The sequence below is a fragment of the Cydia splendana genome, chromosome 10 (genome assembly GCF_910591565.1).
Source record: "Cydia splendana chromosome 10, ilCydSple1.2, whole genome shotgun sequence".
NCBI classification, from domain to species: domain Eukaryota; kingdom Metazoa; phylum Arthropoda; class Insecta; order Lepidoptera; family Tortricidae; genus Cydia; species Cydia splendana.
This window is the reverse complement of record NC_085969.1, coordinates 17,702,379-17,719,757: the sequence shown is the minus strand read 5'-3', so window position 1 is coordinate 17,719,757 and position 17,379 is coordinate 17,702,379. Positions and strand designations below refer to the sequence as shown.

Sequence of the window (17,379 nt, the reverse complement as noted above, 5' to 3'; positions counted from 1 at the left end):
CGTTGTGAGGGAAGAATTCGTTCGAATTGTGTTAAAATATCAAGCGCTTCGTCCCGATAATTTGCAAACAAATCGTTTTTTTCTTAATTATCAGCGAGGAAGATGTCTAAGACAAAATATCGGGAGAAACAAAATCTCAAATATGCCCAAAATAATTGCAGAATTTTTAAAATTGCCAAACCCGGATCTATATTCAGGGCACTGCTTCCGCAGAACATCGGCAACGCTTTTAGCCGATTCTGGGGCCGACTTGACAATGGTGAAACGGCACGGCGGATGGAAATCGAGCACAGTGGCAGAAAGTTATATAGAGGACTCAGTGCAAAATAAGTCCAAAATATCAAATAAAATTACAAATGCCATAAACCTACGTAGCGCTTCGCCTCGTCCAGGGACTTCTAAAGACTATCCTGAATTCCAAGAGTTACATACCAAAGAAGTATTTGTACCAGTAAAGGAGAATCAACCAGCGTCAAACGCAAGGATACCTTATCAAATATTTACTGATGCACCTCAAAGCAACACTCAAGTCTCGCAAACTGTGCCTGCTGTAGTGCAGAATAAGGAAAAAACATCTAATAAAATAAACGTACATTGCACTACGCCGCGTCCAGGTAGTTCAAAAGACTTTAATAACTACGAATATATAAGTCAAGAAGAGATCTTGAACCCAGTAAAAGACAATCTACGAGCGTCAATGACCAACATAAGAATGCCTTCTCCGACGTTTACTGATATACCTCAAAATGAAAGTCAAATTTCACAAACTATATCTAATGTGAATATTCCAGGCAAAAATGTTACATTTACATTCGCAAATTGCTCTAATTTTTCCATTAATTTCAAGTAATTGTATACTTTGAATAAACATATTGTTACATTTTCCGTCTGTGTTTTTTTTACTTTCCTCGTATTCGATATGAAAAGTAGAGTGTTTAACTCGGGTGAAAGTCACCCATTTCTGACTCGAATTATTGGCGCTCTCACTTCGTTCGAGCGCCAAACTATCTCGTCAGAAATGGGTGACTTTCAGCCCTTGGTTAACAATCTACTATTTACTTACCACTTCATCATCATCATCATCAGGCTATATTAGTCCACTGCTGGACATAGCCCTCCCCTAAAGAGCGCCAAAGTTCGTAAAACTTACCACTTACTTAAAATTAATATAAATTCTAATGCAAATAAATTAAAGGCAATAGAATTCTTACATACATACAAGACTTCCATGGGTTCCTGTGGCTCTTAAGACGTAACCAGAATACATACAGAGAGAATGAGACAATCACTTTGTAACATACCTAATTTAATTTTAAAACTTACTAACTCTCTAGCTATAGTAGGCAGACAAACAGATGGGACGGACGGACGGACAGCGGAGACTTTTAACTAGGTTCCGCCAGTGGGGAGACACTCCTCACTTCGGTCGAACTCGGCTCCGTTCGGCTCAGCATTGCTTATTAGGGTTGGCACCGCTTGACTTCCTTTTGTGCACGACCACAGATAAGATAATCACTTGAATTTTGACAACCCTAAATAGCCGAAAGGGATAGTGCCCTATATTAGAAAGGGATAGCATGATTCGACCCAGATCCGCTGTCAAACTTCGGGTTTGTAGGACTAGGAAGTGTCCTTTCTGTACGGTAGTACTATTATTTATTCTGTGGTTCCGCTTCAGGTACGGATCCCTAAATAATCTGCCAAACTAGCTCAAGCTACACTGGTCAATCCAAAAGTATCGATATTGACGTGTGAGACACGATGGGCCCATAGTTTTTTTTAATTACTTTCCGTCAATGAGATAAGCAATCATCAATCAATAAGTCATCGAGATTGATGAATGGGCCAGTAAAATCAATTCAGCGGTGATGAGATGTTGCCAAACAAGATAGTGTATTCGTTTATTTTGTTTCTTAATTTGACATTAAGTATGCTCTTGAGAGTCTTGAGAATGATTGGGGGTTTGAGTGTACTTAAACTGTGCTTTGTTTATAATAAGTTAATATGGTTATTCTATTTACATGTAAGAGCAATTCATGTAAAATATAATACTAATCAACGTGACTGTCCACATTATGATAGTTACTTAATAATTATACCTATACCTATTGTTTAATAAGCGATCTTATCGCTACAAAGCGATCTTATTCAGGCAACCTTTGGGAAGCCCAACTATGTATCAAAAAGCAGTCCCAATTTAATTAAATTACTAACAATCCACAACTAAGTAGGTAACTAATCAGACTTGGTTAAAGTCCTATAATATTAATTCCAAACCAACCAAACAAACTCCCAACAAAATAGAACGTTTCAATTGCCACATGCAAATGCTCAATGCGGATACTGGATACAGCCTCAAAGCGAACCCGGGCACGGAGCAGTCAGAACCCGCGCATTGTCCGTCAGTCTCACCGCGCTGCGAGGACGTCGGCGCAGGCGCCGCCGCGACGTCCGCTGTTATTTAGGGCTTCATTGTATCAGCCATCCAGATCGAGTGATAAGCCAGGATTGTTTCGACTGATGATCTGTCACATTAGGTTTTTGAGGATTTATATGGAGCAGAGGTAAAGGCATCGCACAAAGGTGCGAGATGCGAAGCGATAAGTGAGGTTTATTTTGTTTATTGAGTATATTTTATACGTGCAAAGGAGGATTCGTAGAGAAGGGAGCCCGCTCTACTGATCTCAGCTGGAAGGAGCCAAGTAATCGCTCAAGATCGCGACAAGTAGAGAAACTTTTCTGCGAGCCCCAAGTCCCTCTAATGAGGCACAATATTTATACATTACTAGAGTCTATATAGTTTCATAATTTCTTTTTGGCTGAGTGGCTTAAGTTCCATATAAAATCAAACATATATGTATTGTTATATTTATAGATTAGTTAGGCGACAGCATCAATAGGATTGGAATTATTTTCAAAAAACCGCCATTACGCAGAAGACGACAAAAAAAATCACGTTTGTTGTATGGGAGCCCCACTTTAATATTTATTAAGTATATTTTGTTTTTAGTATTTGTTGTTATAGCGGCAATAGAAATACATCATCTGTGAAAATTTCAACTGTCTGACTATCACGCGTCTTGAGTTACAGCCTGGTGACAGACATACGGACGGATAGACGGACAGACGGATAGACGGACAGACGGACAGACAGACAGACGGACAGACGGAGTCTTAGTAATGGGGTCCCGTTTTTACCCTTTACGGAACCCTAAAAAGAGTTACATCTCTACAATTCACGATGTAGGTAATGTATCAGTCACAGTCTTGTGCTACATACAGGGACTTGCATATTTTAATTAAGCCATTAGAGAATGGTAGATATTTTTGACGAGTAGTTTTATCCGTTAATTTTGACGCTGACTGTACTACCTATATTTTAACGTGGTACTTCGTTATTCATAATTATTACAAAAACGGTTAAATTTGCTTGGCTTAATCATTCGATTCCTCAAATCCTCACCCTCCGTAACCTGTTAGCTGAGTTCACGTCAAATTAAATTGATATTTTTGACAAGGAAAACACCGCGATATGTAATCAAAACATGTCAGGGGTAAACGCCGTGGAAATGACATGTTAACAAATTAACATGGCGGCGGAAATTCTAAAAATATAATGTGTAGGCACATAAGTCAATCACTTAGGAAAGACGTTTTCGTAACCTTCACATTTTAGACTCAACCTTGGTTATAATGAAGTGTTAGCAATTAGGTTATGTTCCTAAATATCCCTGGGTGCGTAGACAAGATTCCAATTGTCAACGCTCGGTAGCGAACGAAATGCAACTGTCTCTGTCGCACTAATATGATAGAGTGATAGAGAGAGATAACTACGCCACGTAGCGTGAACGATTGGCATCTTGTCAACGTAGGGTACGTTGAGAATTGAATGTATGTTCAATATTGACAGCATAATTATATGTAGGTCAGTATAATCTTAATCAACATTAAATAAAATCATATCGGTTCATGCTTGTAACGCGGCAACAAATAGGTAAATGAATTTGGCGAAACAGTCAAAAGTAACCGTTTTTATTTTGAGATGTTGTAGTTGGATTCCAGGTTACAATTAAAAATAAGTGTTCCGTGAACAAAGTTTTGTACGGAACACTAAAAACAAGAGGTTGCACTCCGGGAGTGCCGGCAGAAGTAAAAACTCAATGACATTGTAGAGTCGGTCCATAAAAAGTCTGCAGCGGATTTGATAGCCCACGCAGTGCAAGTGTCATTTATACGTCATAAATTCATAGAAGTTTGACGTTTAAAATAATACTTGCATTGCGAGGGCTATCAAATCCTCTGCAGACTATTCTTGGTCTGATTTCTTATTCATATAAAAAATTGTAGCTCACAGTGAAACAAAAACAAAACTCAAAATTTGTATGTATACCATCACTTGTAGATTTGTATCACGTTTTGTTAATTTAATTAATTTAACATGAAACTTTAACCAATAGCATAAAATATTATAAAGCGTTCTAGTAATTGGCAGTTTTAACCCCATTCGATATTGATTAATTAATACAAACAGAAGTTCCTTACGCCTATGTTCAGTTTATTTACTCGCTTCTTAAAGAACCCCATCTCATAGCACAAGGGCAGTGAAGGAGGTATCTCATTAAATACTTCGAACTCGAGGGGGTTCGTTTATCTTTGTATCATCCACTTATCTTATTCCTCCTTAATGTTTGATGGGCTTGAGTCGAAAATTCTTGTCAATTATATTATGATAAGACAACTTTCCTAACATCTTAAGGATGACTCACGCTAGACCGGGCCGGGGCTTCCGGCGCTTCGTTTTATATGAAGCACCACGTGATCACCGATCAACTGTCATAGAAAATGACATGACGGACACCTCGGCCTGGGCTCGCCCCGGTCTAGCATGAGTCATCCTTTACGCTGTGTCTTTCTACGGGTTTTAATTTAAACCAGTATTAAATAAATTCCATGACTAAAAATTATTTATTTGTGTTAAACTACTGTTATTTACTTTCAAGAAATGTTTTTCTCTTTGCATTAAGTTTCTTAGAGTGAATAAACAGTTTCTTATTATTTAATTTCTATCTTTCAGTACTTAACTAATATACATATACTTACAGTATTTTAAATGCTTTCCATTCAGTAGATTCTTCTTTTTGCTCTTTAAAGCGCAGACATTACATTTTATTTTAATTACTTAGTAAAGGTTTAATTACTTGGCTATAAGAATCGGCCTTGTTTTATTACACAAAACAACTAGTAAATAGTCCAAAAAAAATTATCAAGATTAAACTCTAAATGCAGGTTTATTCATTTAATAATCTATAAGTATATTATAATCACATAATAATCCTTGTCTCCAGTGCATTATTATGGCATACAGCAATTAGAAACATAACAGCAGCATAAAAACAGACCCTGCAGACAGAAGGCTGTATAATGGTATTGCAGGGGAGCGTCAAGTGACAGGCTCACTGCCATCCATTATACGCAGGGGACTATTCTGGGACCAGTTTTATAAAAATTCAGTGGTATTACAGTCCAGGATTAACCCTTAACCACCTACGTGTGGTCTCTCAGACCATTAACTTTATAAAATTTGTAATAACTCAATGCGAGTACTTAGCACAAGCTTCTGTGACCTTGTACCTTTCCCCGGGGCCCCCTCAGTGCAGACCATGCCATCGTCGTGTTCAGATATGTGTTCATTTGGATTTTGTAACTAAAAAATGGTCGTCAGATGTCTGTGAGACCGCGCATAGGTGGTTACAGTATATTCTTCAATGGTCTCAGAGACCGCAGGTAGGTGGTTGTGTTATTTTTAATGTCATATAGTCTTTATTAGTTTGACATGTTTCTTGTTTTTTCTAGTAAATAATGTTGCCAAATTTCAGTAAACAATTGTAACGTGGTTAGAAAAAATGTCGTCTGATAAAAATTATCAGTTAAATGATGAGCGCAGCGACGTAGATTCAGACATTGCTCTGCAATGTATGGTTATTGTATTGAGAAAAATGGTTGTATTGAAGGCCTCCAATCAATTTTATAATAATGACACATTTCTATACAAAAAAGATAGTGTGATAGCTGTGTTGATTAGTCGATTTTAATATTTTAGAATGAAAAGCTTTATATAACATCTCTAGAAATGATAACATCTCATGTCCTAACCTAAAGGATATCTAATTTTTTACTTTAAATTATTAGAAGTTTCTTAATATATTAAGTTTATAAATTATACTGTTGAACATTTTTGTATTATTATTCGCTATTATATCCCTCAAACTGTATACAAAGTACTTATTATTTTAAAATACCTTTTAATTACGTCAAAATAAATATTTCAGGTCCCATAACATGTAGTGGTCTCTGAGACCGTGGGTAGGTAGTTGTGTGATAAAAATAGGACGTAGGTAGTTAAGGGTTAAAATGTTAAGTTCACCTATTGTATGAACGTCATTATTTTATTTTATTGGTTAAAAAAAATTACACAGCATTCCAGTCAGTGAACTCATACATTGTGAAATTTCTAATAGACATTATTTATACAAACTAGGTACATGATACAGTCTAGAAAGGACAAACAGAACAAATGTAACAAAGAAAAACTAATACAAGACAGAAAATTCACTATAATTAAAACCAAAATATTATTTTGCTAATCCGCGAAAAGATAACGTGCTAGTCAATCAGTGCTAACCCGTTATACTTACTTGCGTATTTTTACATGCAATTAATATTCCCACCCTCCCACCGCAAAAATAAATACGCAAATAAATATAACAAACCACCACCAAAAGAATAAACCTCGACACGTGTTTCGCCTCTCTACGAGGCATCCTCAGGAGTTGTTGACGGTCTGACGCCCGGCAACGGAATGACCTGTCTAGAATAGTCGGCCATATTTATACCTTGACCACTCCCCCTACCGTGCAAGTGTGAGTGAGATGGAAAAATTCGTAATAACGGCGATGACGCAACATTCAATTGTTCGTTAAGAATCATGCCCCTATTGTTGTACCTAATTATTTCCAGTTAATTCGCTATATACAATAAGATCGGGTAAATATATCTTTCAAAGGTTGGCTTGTAAATATGTTTGTGAAATGGACCGTGCCAAATGCTCTCCATTATAAGTTCAATCCATAAACCTATTTTCCCATAAAAACTCATAAATACAACTCACATTATCCATCATAAGTCAGCAAAAACTCAACAAAGACAGCCCAAAATCCTTAAAAGTTTTCCTCCTCCGTCCCCCGGGTTCAGAATAGGGGCGCGAAGACGTGCGTATACTCGCTGCATTCATTAACTAATGTAATACACTTTCAAAATATTTGCACATAAATTCCGCTTAAGCGAAAAAAGTAGGGAAGACGTCAAGAGGAAAATGAATGGTGCGGAGGCATCATTATTTTCATGTCGATTATATCTTGATGTGTGCTAAGATTTAGCGGGACGCTGACGCTGGAGGTCTATTCTAATTTAAAAATTTGTTGTAGGTACGCGATTAAGTTCCGTTTTTGTAAATAAGAAACGGCGTTATCTTTCTATTAGAGCCCGATTATGTATGATTTAACGATTTGTTCTGGTTTTGAACTCGTTCTGATACGAGGATACGACCTTAATGTTTATCTTAGTGATCGGCGTGCATCTCACTTAATTTTGTATGCGGGATTTTTGTGGGAGTTTTCAGAATATAATGTAGGCACCTACCCTATTAGCGTGAGTTGTTAAGAAAAGTTAATCACAGTCAGTTTTGGGACGATAAGTAAGCATTCAATTTCAATAAACTTGGTTTATTTCATAAACTATAAGCGATATTACAATGTAAATAAAAAAGGCAAAATTATTCCCATAAACATTCATCCTTAATTCTCATCACGAAACTGACAGCGATTAACTTTTCTTATACTCACGCTAATTGGGTACCTACACTGTTTTCTGAAGATCCTTCATGGTTGTATCAAAACCATAACCAGTAGTGAAATCTGAATTGGACTCCTGATGTTCTTAAATTATTTTGGATGACAGCTGTGGAGTTGTGATTGATTATGTTTTGGATTGATTAGTTTTTAAGCCATTTAAAGTGCTCGTTCACACTGTTTCAGACACTGGTTTAATGAGTGGCATTTAAGCTAACTAATCGAATGTGCATAATGTCCGTTGAGGCGTTATTCGAAGTGCTTTAATGTATATTTGGGTGATAGGAAATTCTACGTTATTAGTTTTGTTGTCACTCACTAAAAACTATTATTTTGAAAAAGGGTAGGATGGATTAAGAGCCCTTCAACGTGCACACTAGCGCCACTGCTAAATAATCGTGATTATTTCAATTTAACGAAAGATATTTAAAAAAGGGCGCCGCTGCGTACTGTAGGTATTTTGTATTTAAGTACCTTTTGAGTACATCAAACAAGTTTTTATGTTGCTGGATTCGTCGATCTATGAACTCAAAACAAAAACGGCCGTTTTAACGCATAGATTTTGGACGCATAGATTGACGAGTCCAAAAACTAATTTGATGAGGTACTAAAACTAAATATTAAATTAAATTATACTATTTACGTTTATCTGTATGAATTAATATTATGATTATAATAAATAAATATTGTGGTCATCTAGTTGTTCTAAATTAATATGGTCACCACCAGCTAAAGTTAGTCAAAAGACAAGCTCTACTGGGGAACTTTGTAACATAGAATAAGAAATAAATAGAAATGACTATATAAATCACAGTTTGACCTTTAATACAATAATTAATCACATTTTTATGTAATCAGTTTAATTCTAGTAATTTTAGTCGAGTAGGTACTTACAAAGCTAACTTTGGGGGTTTCACAAATGATTTCATAATTTATAAACATACTTATATTTAACTTTAATCATCTTTAAAAATATTTTATAGCTTTTTCATATAAAAAATAAACTTTAATGAACACATATACGAGATAAAGATAGTTTTCTCGTATTTTTCAATCAGAGTTTTACCACAGAGTTTTATACAAATAATATATCTAAAAACCATTTTAACGTATTTTTCATATCCCACATAAAATCACAAAAGCCAAGCACATCCAGCCAACTAATTCAATTCTTTATTTCGCAGTTTGCTCCCAGACGGTTTAATACCTCAGGGTGTCAAGGCGCCGCAATCACGGCACGCCTGACGTTTCTTGTTAAGCTCGCCTACTGTGTCTGGCTACGCTGTTCAACTATTCCTATTCTTTGAATTAATATCCTGAGGTTACGTTTTGTTAAAATGGGGGAAGCATGTGGTCTGGAAAAGCTTTTGTACAGAGTATACGAAAAATTACTTCTGCCAGTTGTCTCGCCTTTTTGCCAAGGCTGTTAGCAGCCTGGGATTCGTTTGGCAACTACTCCCAAGAATTGTCATAGGCACTCGATTTTACGAAAGCGATTGCCATCTGACCTTCCAACCCAAATGGAAAACTAGGACTTATTGGGATTACTCCGATTTTCTCACGAAGTTTTCCTTCGGTGAAAAGCGACTGGTAAATATCAAATGATCTATGGCACATAAGTCGGAGAACCCGCAACCTCCGTATTGAAAGTCGCACGCTCTTACCGCTAGGCTACCAAAGCTCTCCATTTGACCTCACCGAAAGAGAATAGAGTTTAATAGATAATGCCTTTCTGAAGTAGTTGCACCCAAAACGGAACAAAAAATCTCAGAAAGTTAACTGTTTAAAAATCAAAGTGGAAAGTGTAAAAAGGTGCTTAAGTCCAAAAAAAACAAAAACACTCATCCATTAAAGCCCCAGGGCTAACACTAAGTCCTGTTTGCGTTTTCCTTCGACCGGACGCGACCGTTATTCTTCTTCAAGCTAATCTGGATTACAAAAAACATGTCTTGACGGTTACGGTTGGTGCAGACGGGCCGGTTTTTAAAACGCGCGTTTAAAAAAAAGATAATAAATAGCTTATTCAAGTAGGCATATTACAATGCGCTTATGAACGTCAAATAAAGATACACCGGCTCCAACCCTACACCTCTGCCCCGAGAAGATAAACTTATAAACAAAAGTTTTGAACGTACCTGCAAGGTACGTTCAAAACTTCTTAATCACATCTAATTTACAAGCTTGCCATAACCTACACACTATACACTAGGCTGTTTATCTATAGGTATAGATAAACAGCCTAGTGTATGTATGACAGCCTAATCTAATAATTGACCGAGTTTTTTAACAAGCTTTTATTATGTCGACCTGTATGTAACTAACTTGTAATGGAATCTAAGGTAACTAATTTAACCATCTTCCAAGGATCGTAGCGTCATGAAAATTGGCAGCTGTATGTAGTTCTGATGTCAATACAATAATATGGTACTGTCGACCTGATCTGATGATGGAGACAGGAGGTGGCCATAGGAACTCCGTGATGAAACAACGTAACCTAATTGTGTTAGGGGTTTTTAGAATTGTCCCGATGAGTATTAGTTGTCTGTCATAAGAAAAGTACAGTCAGCGATAAAAGCTTGTACCAAAAATGAAATTTTTGGCAAAAACTTATTTTGCTTAAACGTCGGGTGAGAACACGTTTGTGCCATACGCCACTTACACTAGTTTACAGGAGAGCTAAAAGAAGCAAAAAAAATTTTTTTTTCGAAAAGTTTTACATTTAGGAAATATTGAACTTATTTATCATTTAGGCACATATGTTTACTATTTATAGTACCATACAAATATTTTGAATATAGTGGTAGACATGAAATAAAAGCATTTCTATTATTGCCATATCCGTTTTTGATGAGTAAATGTTAAACGTACAATGTATGATATGACACAAAAGTCTTGGATATGTCACACTTCTGTGATAATTTTCTGTTAACATTGTTTAATTATCCTATAGTAAAATGCGGATATGGCACAACATTTTTGAAAAATAATGTTTTTCAAAAAACGATTAGTGCCAATTATAGCATATTTTTTGTTATTTTAGAAATCATTAAATACGATTTTACCCAAAAATGGATATGGCACAAACGTATTCTCAACCGACGTAAAATTAATATAAGATGGCAATTATTGGGACAGTGCCCAGCACTGTGACATTTGCGTTAGACTACATAAGTAATTAAGATGATACATATTTTCGATCGTGCATCTCATGGTTAGGCCTCTGATAGGTGGTATAATAATATACAATAAGCAACACAAAATACACCCTAACCAGGTGTAGTCCATAAATTGATGTGACGTGTCAATTCTAGAGGGAATGAAGTAGGATAAAAAATATTGTCCAAACTGACACAAAGTAAAAGCCTTTTTTTTTACTATGGTCGATGTTATAGAGGAAAATTTTATCTTTACTCTGTATCTACTAAACTAAATGAATAATGAGCACTCATGATTTCTCCGAGACTATATATTTTCGCTGATCGTACATGGGAGTCGAAGTGGTAGTTTATTTCGCTTTATTTCGGTTTGTAGCTTATAAGGTTCTCTATTATTTATTAGCCTTCATTTGATCCGTATTGAATAACACACATTTTATATATGGACATATATAATTATTCCATCGTGGTACTTAAATAATTATATTTCTAATACAATTTTTTTAATTAGCAGTTCAACCGCTAGTCTGCCTTAAAGTAATAAAGCACACGGAATCCACTATTACATTTGCCAGCTTTTCTTAGGTAACATTTTAGGTCACTAGTAAACTGGCCACAAACACAAACAAATAAATAACGACCATTAGCATGCGATGTGGTGAAAAATTCCAGCCCATTTTCATTCACCGAATACCTTGAATCGTGAAATTTTCTTTTTATTGAAATAACTGCCTTTTGCTGGCGACTTCGTTCGCGTTGAACTCATTAGCTGCATTCATACATACCTAAGTATATCAATTGTAACCCCTCTTTTTACTTATTAAAAATCTAGATATATGATATCTAGGTTATCAGCTTCCTGTATTTAAGGCATTTTTTAAGCATTTACAGTGTCCTAGACACTGTAAATACTTAAAGGATTAAAGAATTAAGAAGAAGATTAATAAATACATTTGATAATTTGAAGCAAAGATGAGTATTATGAGTAAACTATTACTGCAATTTTGACCCAATCGATTCCCAGCAGGCTCCAATTTCACCACGGTGACAGGTGCGACAATTGTAAAACATCACTGTTGCTGACGTCACAGGCATCCATGGGCTACGGTTACCGCTTGCCATCGGGCGGGCCGTATTCCTGTTTGCCACCATCATTGTTTTATTAAAAAAAACTTTATTATATCGGAAAAAAACAGATAATTCTCTTGCTAAGTTTATGACAATTGTCACAAGAAACACTACAATTGTCACGAAATTCCGACATATAACTCATTACCTGTCAAGAATTACCTACAATTCTTCTAAATCTTGACAATTGTCAGAAACTTCGCAAAAGAAATATCTGTTTTTTTCCGATATAATAAAGTTTTTTAAAATAATACAATGATGGTGGCAAACAGGAATACGGCCCGTCCGATGGTAAGTGGTAACCGTAGCCCATGGATGCCTGTGACGTCAGCAACAGTGATTTTACAATTGTTGCACCTGTCACCGTGGTGAAATTGGGGCCATATGGTCTAGGGAGTGTTATAAAAAAAAATCAGGTTATATACTTTCAAAATGTACAACATACTGAAACCCTGTCTGTCAAGAAAAACAAAAAGTCACCGCAGCCGTAATGATGCGGAAAATATGAGGCACAATACATCAGTCTCGCACCCTTTATTAAATCGAGGCGACTAAGCTCGGCTTATTTTTCACCGTCATTAGTTAGAATGTGAAAGGATAATGCATTCTTTGTATACAACAATACAGTGATATGCGTAAATAATACGGGAGGTTGCATGCGGGGGCTTACATTTTGACGTGGAAATGCTTTATTGACGGTAATGTCGAAATGCAGTCACGAAGAGGTGATTATTTTTTATTTGGGGTGATGACGGGAAAACTTTTAAAAGCGGAATGAAAGTAATCTACATTAAAACAGTTGTGATTTACTCTGTGCTGTTTACCACTTTAAGAGCGCTCTTACAAGAAAAGTCGAAATAATGCAAAATTGATGATACTAGTCGACGAAATTCAGGACTTTGCGCTCATTATTAGAAACAATGAGTACTTGTTCCAGTAAAAGCGTCTTCTTATCTTTATAAATATCGTTGTAAATATTAGAAAAAGGACTTATTAAATTAGTAATGATTTTTTTTCTGATGGTCGTTTCCGAAAAACCCCGTGAAGCACTGAATGGCGAGCTCTTATTTGGAAATGTTGAGAATTTTACTCTGCTAAACCTGGCTATTTTGTGTTACTAATACCCTGTACTTTAGGCATATCAAACTATATTTTTCCTACATACCTTTGAGAAAGAGAAAATCAAAGTAAAACGAACTCGATTTTCTCTCCGAAACAAGTGTCAATTCCTACGAAAATCTACTTAATATCGAAGTCATTTTCATACTCAAGCAATCTGCAACGTTTGCTTATACTGTTGGTATACATTAGTGTTTATGAAATTCTACTATAATTTTTTGGCAATTTTTTGAAAACTACTCTATATTACCGATGACGCGCCCTGCGCCAGCTCAGTGCCGCGGCAGAGCTTGTAGAGGCAGGACGTGTGTCGGTCGGCTCCGCACATTTTCAACGGCGACGACGAGGTTTTTTATCATTGTGTGCGGCGGGCGCCGTGTAAAACGCTATACTGTGTGCGTGTAAACCGCAACGAGAGACTTTGATCCTAGCACTGTTTTTATAGTATTATAATTTATAATGGTACAGTTTAATAAACTACCGGACAGGATTAAAAATATTTGAAACGACCTGACATTCTATATGTATTTATTTGACTCAAGATAGTACTCAGGGTCTGATGATGGAGCCGGAAGGTGGTCACCGGTACCAATCAACCATGCAACTAAACCACTTCGTGTTTAGGCTCGTTTTATTCATCTCAACAAGATCTTTGACACAAGATAATACTCAGGGTCTGATGATGGAGCCGGAAGGTGGTCACCGGTACCAATCAACCATGCAACTAAACCACTTCGTGTTTAGGCTCGTTTGATTCGTCTCAACAAGATCTTTGACACAAGATAGTACTCAGGGTCTGATGATGGAGCCGGCAGGTGGTCACCGGTACCAATCAACCATGCCACTAAACCACTTCGTGTTTAGGCTCGTTTTATTCGTTTCTATAAGATCTTTGACACAAGATAGTACTCAGGGTCTGATGTTGGAGCCGGAAGGTGGTCACCGGTACCAATCAACCATGCAACTAAACCACTTCGTGTTTAGGCTCGTTTGATTCGTCTCAACAAGACCTTGGACACAAGATAGTACTCAGGATCTGATGATGGAGCTGGAAGGTGGCCACGGGTACCAGTCTACCATGTAACTGAACCACTTCGTGTTTGGGCTCGTTTGATTTGTCGCAACAAGATCTTTGACACAAGGTAGTACTGAGGGTCTGATGATGGATCCGGAAGGTGGTGACCGGTACCAATCAACCATACAACTAAACCACTTCGTGTTTGGCTTCGTTCGATTCGTCGCAACAAGATCTTTGACACAAGTTAGTACTCAGGGTCTGATGATGGAGCTGGACTGTGGCCACGGGTACCAGTCTACCATGTAACTGAACCACTTCGTGTTTGGGCTCGTTTGATTTGTCGCAACAAGATCTTTGACACAAGGTAGTACTGAGGGTATGATGATGGATCCGGAAGGTGGTCACCGGTACCAATCAACCATGCAACTACACCACTTCGTGTTTGGCTTCGTTCGATTCGTCGCAACAAGATCTTTGACACAAGTTAGTACTCAGGGTCTGATGATGGAGCTGGACTGTGGCCACGGGTACCAGTCTACCATGTAACTGAACCACTTCGTGTTTGGGCTCGTTTGATTCGTCGCAATAAGATGTTTGACACAAGATACTACTCAGGGTCTGATGATGGAGCTGATGATGATAGACAGGTACCCGTCGCCACCTTCGCGCTCCATCATCAGACCCTGAGTACTACCTTGTGTCAAAGATCTTGTTGAGATAAATATAAAAGGTGCCTAAACACGAAGTGGTTTAGTTGCATGGTTGATTGGTACCGGTGACCACCTTCCGGATCCAACATCAGACCCTGAGTACTATCTTGTGTCAAAGATCTTATAGAAACGAATAAAACGAGCCTAAACACGAAGTGGTTTAGTGGCATGGTTGATTGGTACCGGTGACCACCTGCCGGCTCCATCATCAGACCCTGAGTACTATCTTGTGTCAAAGATCTTGTTGAGACGAATCAAACGAGCCTAAACACGAAGTGGTTTAGTTGCATGGTTGATTGGTACCGGTGACCACCTTCCGGCTCCATCATCAGACCCTGAGTATTATCTTGTGCCAAAGATCTTGTTGAGATGAATCAAACGAGCCCAAACACGAAGTTGTTTAGTTACATGATAGACTGGTACCCGTGGCCACCTTCCAGCTCCATCATCAGACCCTGTGTATCTTCAGTGTCAAAGATCTTGTTGAGACGAATCAAACGAGCCTAATCATGTTACTACATGGTTGATTGGTATCCGTGACCACCTTAATCATCATCAGATCCTCAGTACCAGTTCGTTTTTAAACCCTCGTTGATACAAACTTTACAACCTATAGGTACCAAATGCAATGACGAAACACTTAGAGGATATAACCAACGGAGACGCCATGTCTAAAATTTTCGGTACAAAATAGTCTGCCGTTTTTTGCGGGGGAGGGGCACATCAAATGTATAGGTACGTCATGTCAGATAAACGTCAGTCCATACATATGGTTGACAAGTTGTTGACCATTGGCCGCCTATTTTCGACAGAGGGGAACGCCTGTTAATGGCGGCTCCATTGTTAATTACTCCGAGACGAAACATGTAAATATGCGAGTAGGTACCTATAATTTCTTTCGAGTAATATACCTTCATAAGTACGAGTATGGGGTTATTCATAAATTACGTCGTTTCAAATGGGAGGAGTGGGGGGGGGGGGGGGTCTGGACATCGGATGATGGTAACATGACGTAGGAGGAAACAGATTCATCCGAAGCTTGATTTTTGGATGATTTGAGGGGTGGGGGGGGGGGTCAAAAATCGTCAAAAATAGATGACGTAATTTATGAACAGCCCCTATGGACATTTGCACTGCATTTAGTATTTTCGTACTTACCAAATAACAGTTTTAGAACTTTAAAAGTTAAGTACTTACAGTTAGTGTTGTTATGGTTGATTTCAATATGCTTCGCGAAGGATCAAGAATGTTTAATCCATCATTGTAGTGCGAGTGTGGTAGAAGGGATCGGCATACTGAGCTCGCACGGCCTGCCGCAGCGCGTAAAATACCTAAACTCGCTCAACGCCGAAATGTAATAGCGCTCTTAACAGACATTTAGGTACACATTTAAAAGAAATATAATGTTTATTTTCTTGGCGTTCTAATTTTATTACTAGATAGGTACCTAATTATATTATACCTAGTAAATATGAATTATGTACTAAGCATCGTATAATCACCTTAAGTCATATAGATCTAATGAAGGCTTCTAAAAATAAATGCAGTAAGAATACCCACTGTATAAAATCAGCAAAAAAATCTAAAAACACTTTAACAAAGCAAAACTGTTGGCAACTAAAACGAGTGCACTTCCCAACCCGGATGCATTGTCAGCTAACACTGGCTAGATTTTAATCGCTGCCTGGATAAGAAATCTTTTAGGACCTAAAAATAAACGTAAATATTATACGTAAACATAAGATGTGCAAATAACAATAACAAAAGAAAATGTACCTACATACAAATTAAGCAAAACTATAAATTAAATCATAGAAAACAACAGGCGAAGATGATGATGCTTATGATTTAAATTGTTTACAAAGAAAGGGATTTCCACTTTACTAGACAGTAAAGTTTTTCTCAAAAACTATCAATATCTAAAAATTTCTAAAATGCCACGGCACGTGATTACGCAGCGAAACGTTACATTTATATCCTAGATCAATAAAAATAATGGTTTCTTACTAAGGCGCTTAAAATGTAATAACATGCGTTTCATTATGACATAAGAACGATGTAATATTAGCATTTCCTTTGACCAATGTAACTACATGTTATATAATTTTCATTGAATACCGCTTTCGGACGCGACGAAAGCGTAGGAATTAATGATGCTAATAAAATAAATGTGCGACATTCGTTTACACGTCCCTGTGTTGATGTCTCATTTAAGACGGCGTATACTTTTACAGCTGAGTCGTAAAACGTCCCATGTGGCGCGGTTTATCAAGCGGGTCTTTAAGAAGTCAATTCGTATGTAACTTTCTAATGACTCGAAACGACTAAGTGAATTTGGATGT

General features: G+C 37.2%; 1 long non-coding RNA gene across 1 annotated transcript in view; it reads left to right on the top strand.

Moving 5' to 3' along the window:
- The window catches only part of LOC134794404 (uncharacterized), a 216,811-nt gene that overhangs the window by 43,300 nt on the left and 156,132 nt on the right, over positions 1–17,379 (top strand). The window lies entirely within an intron of this gene.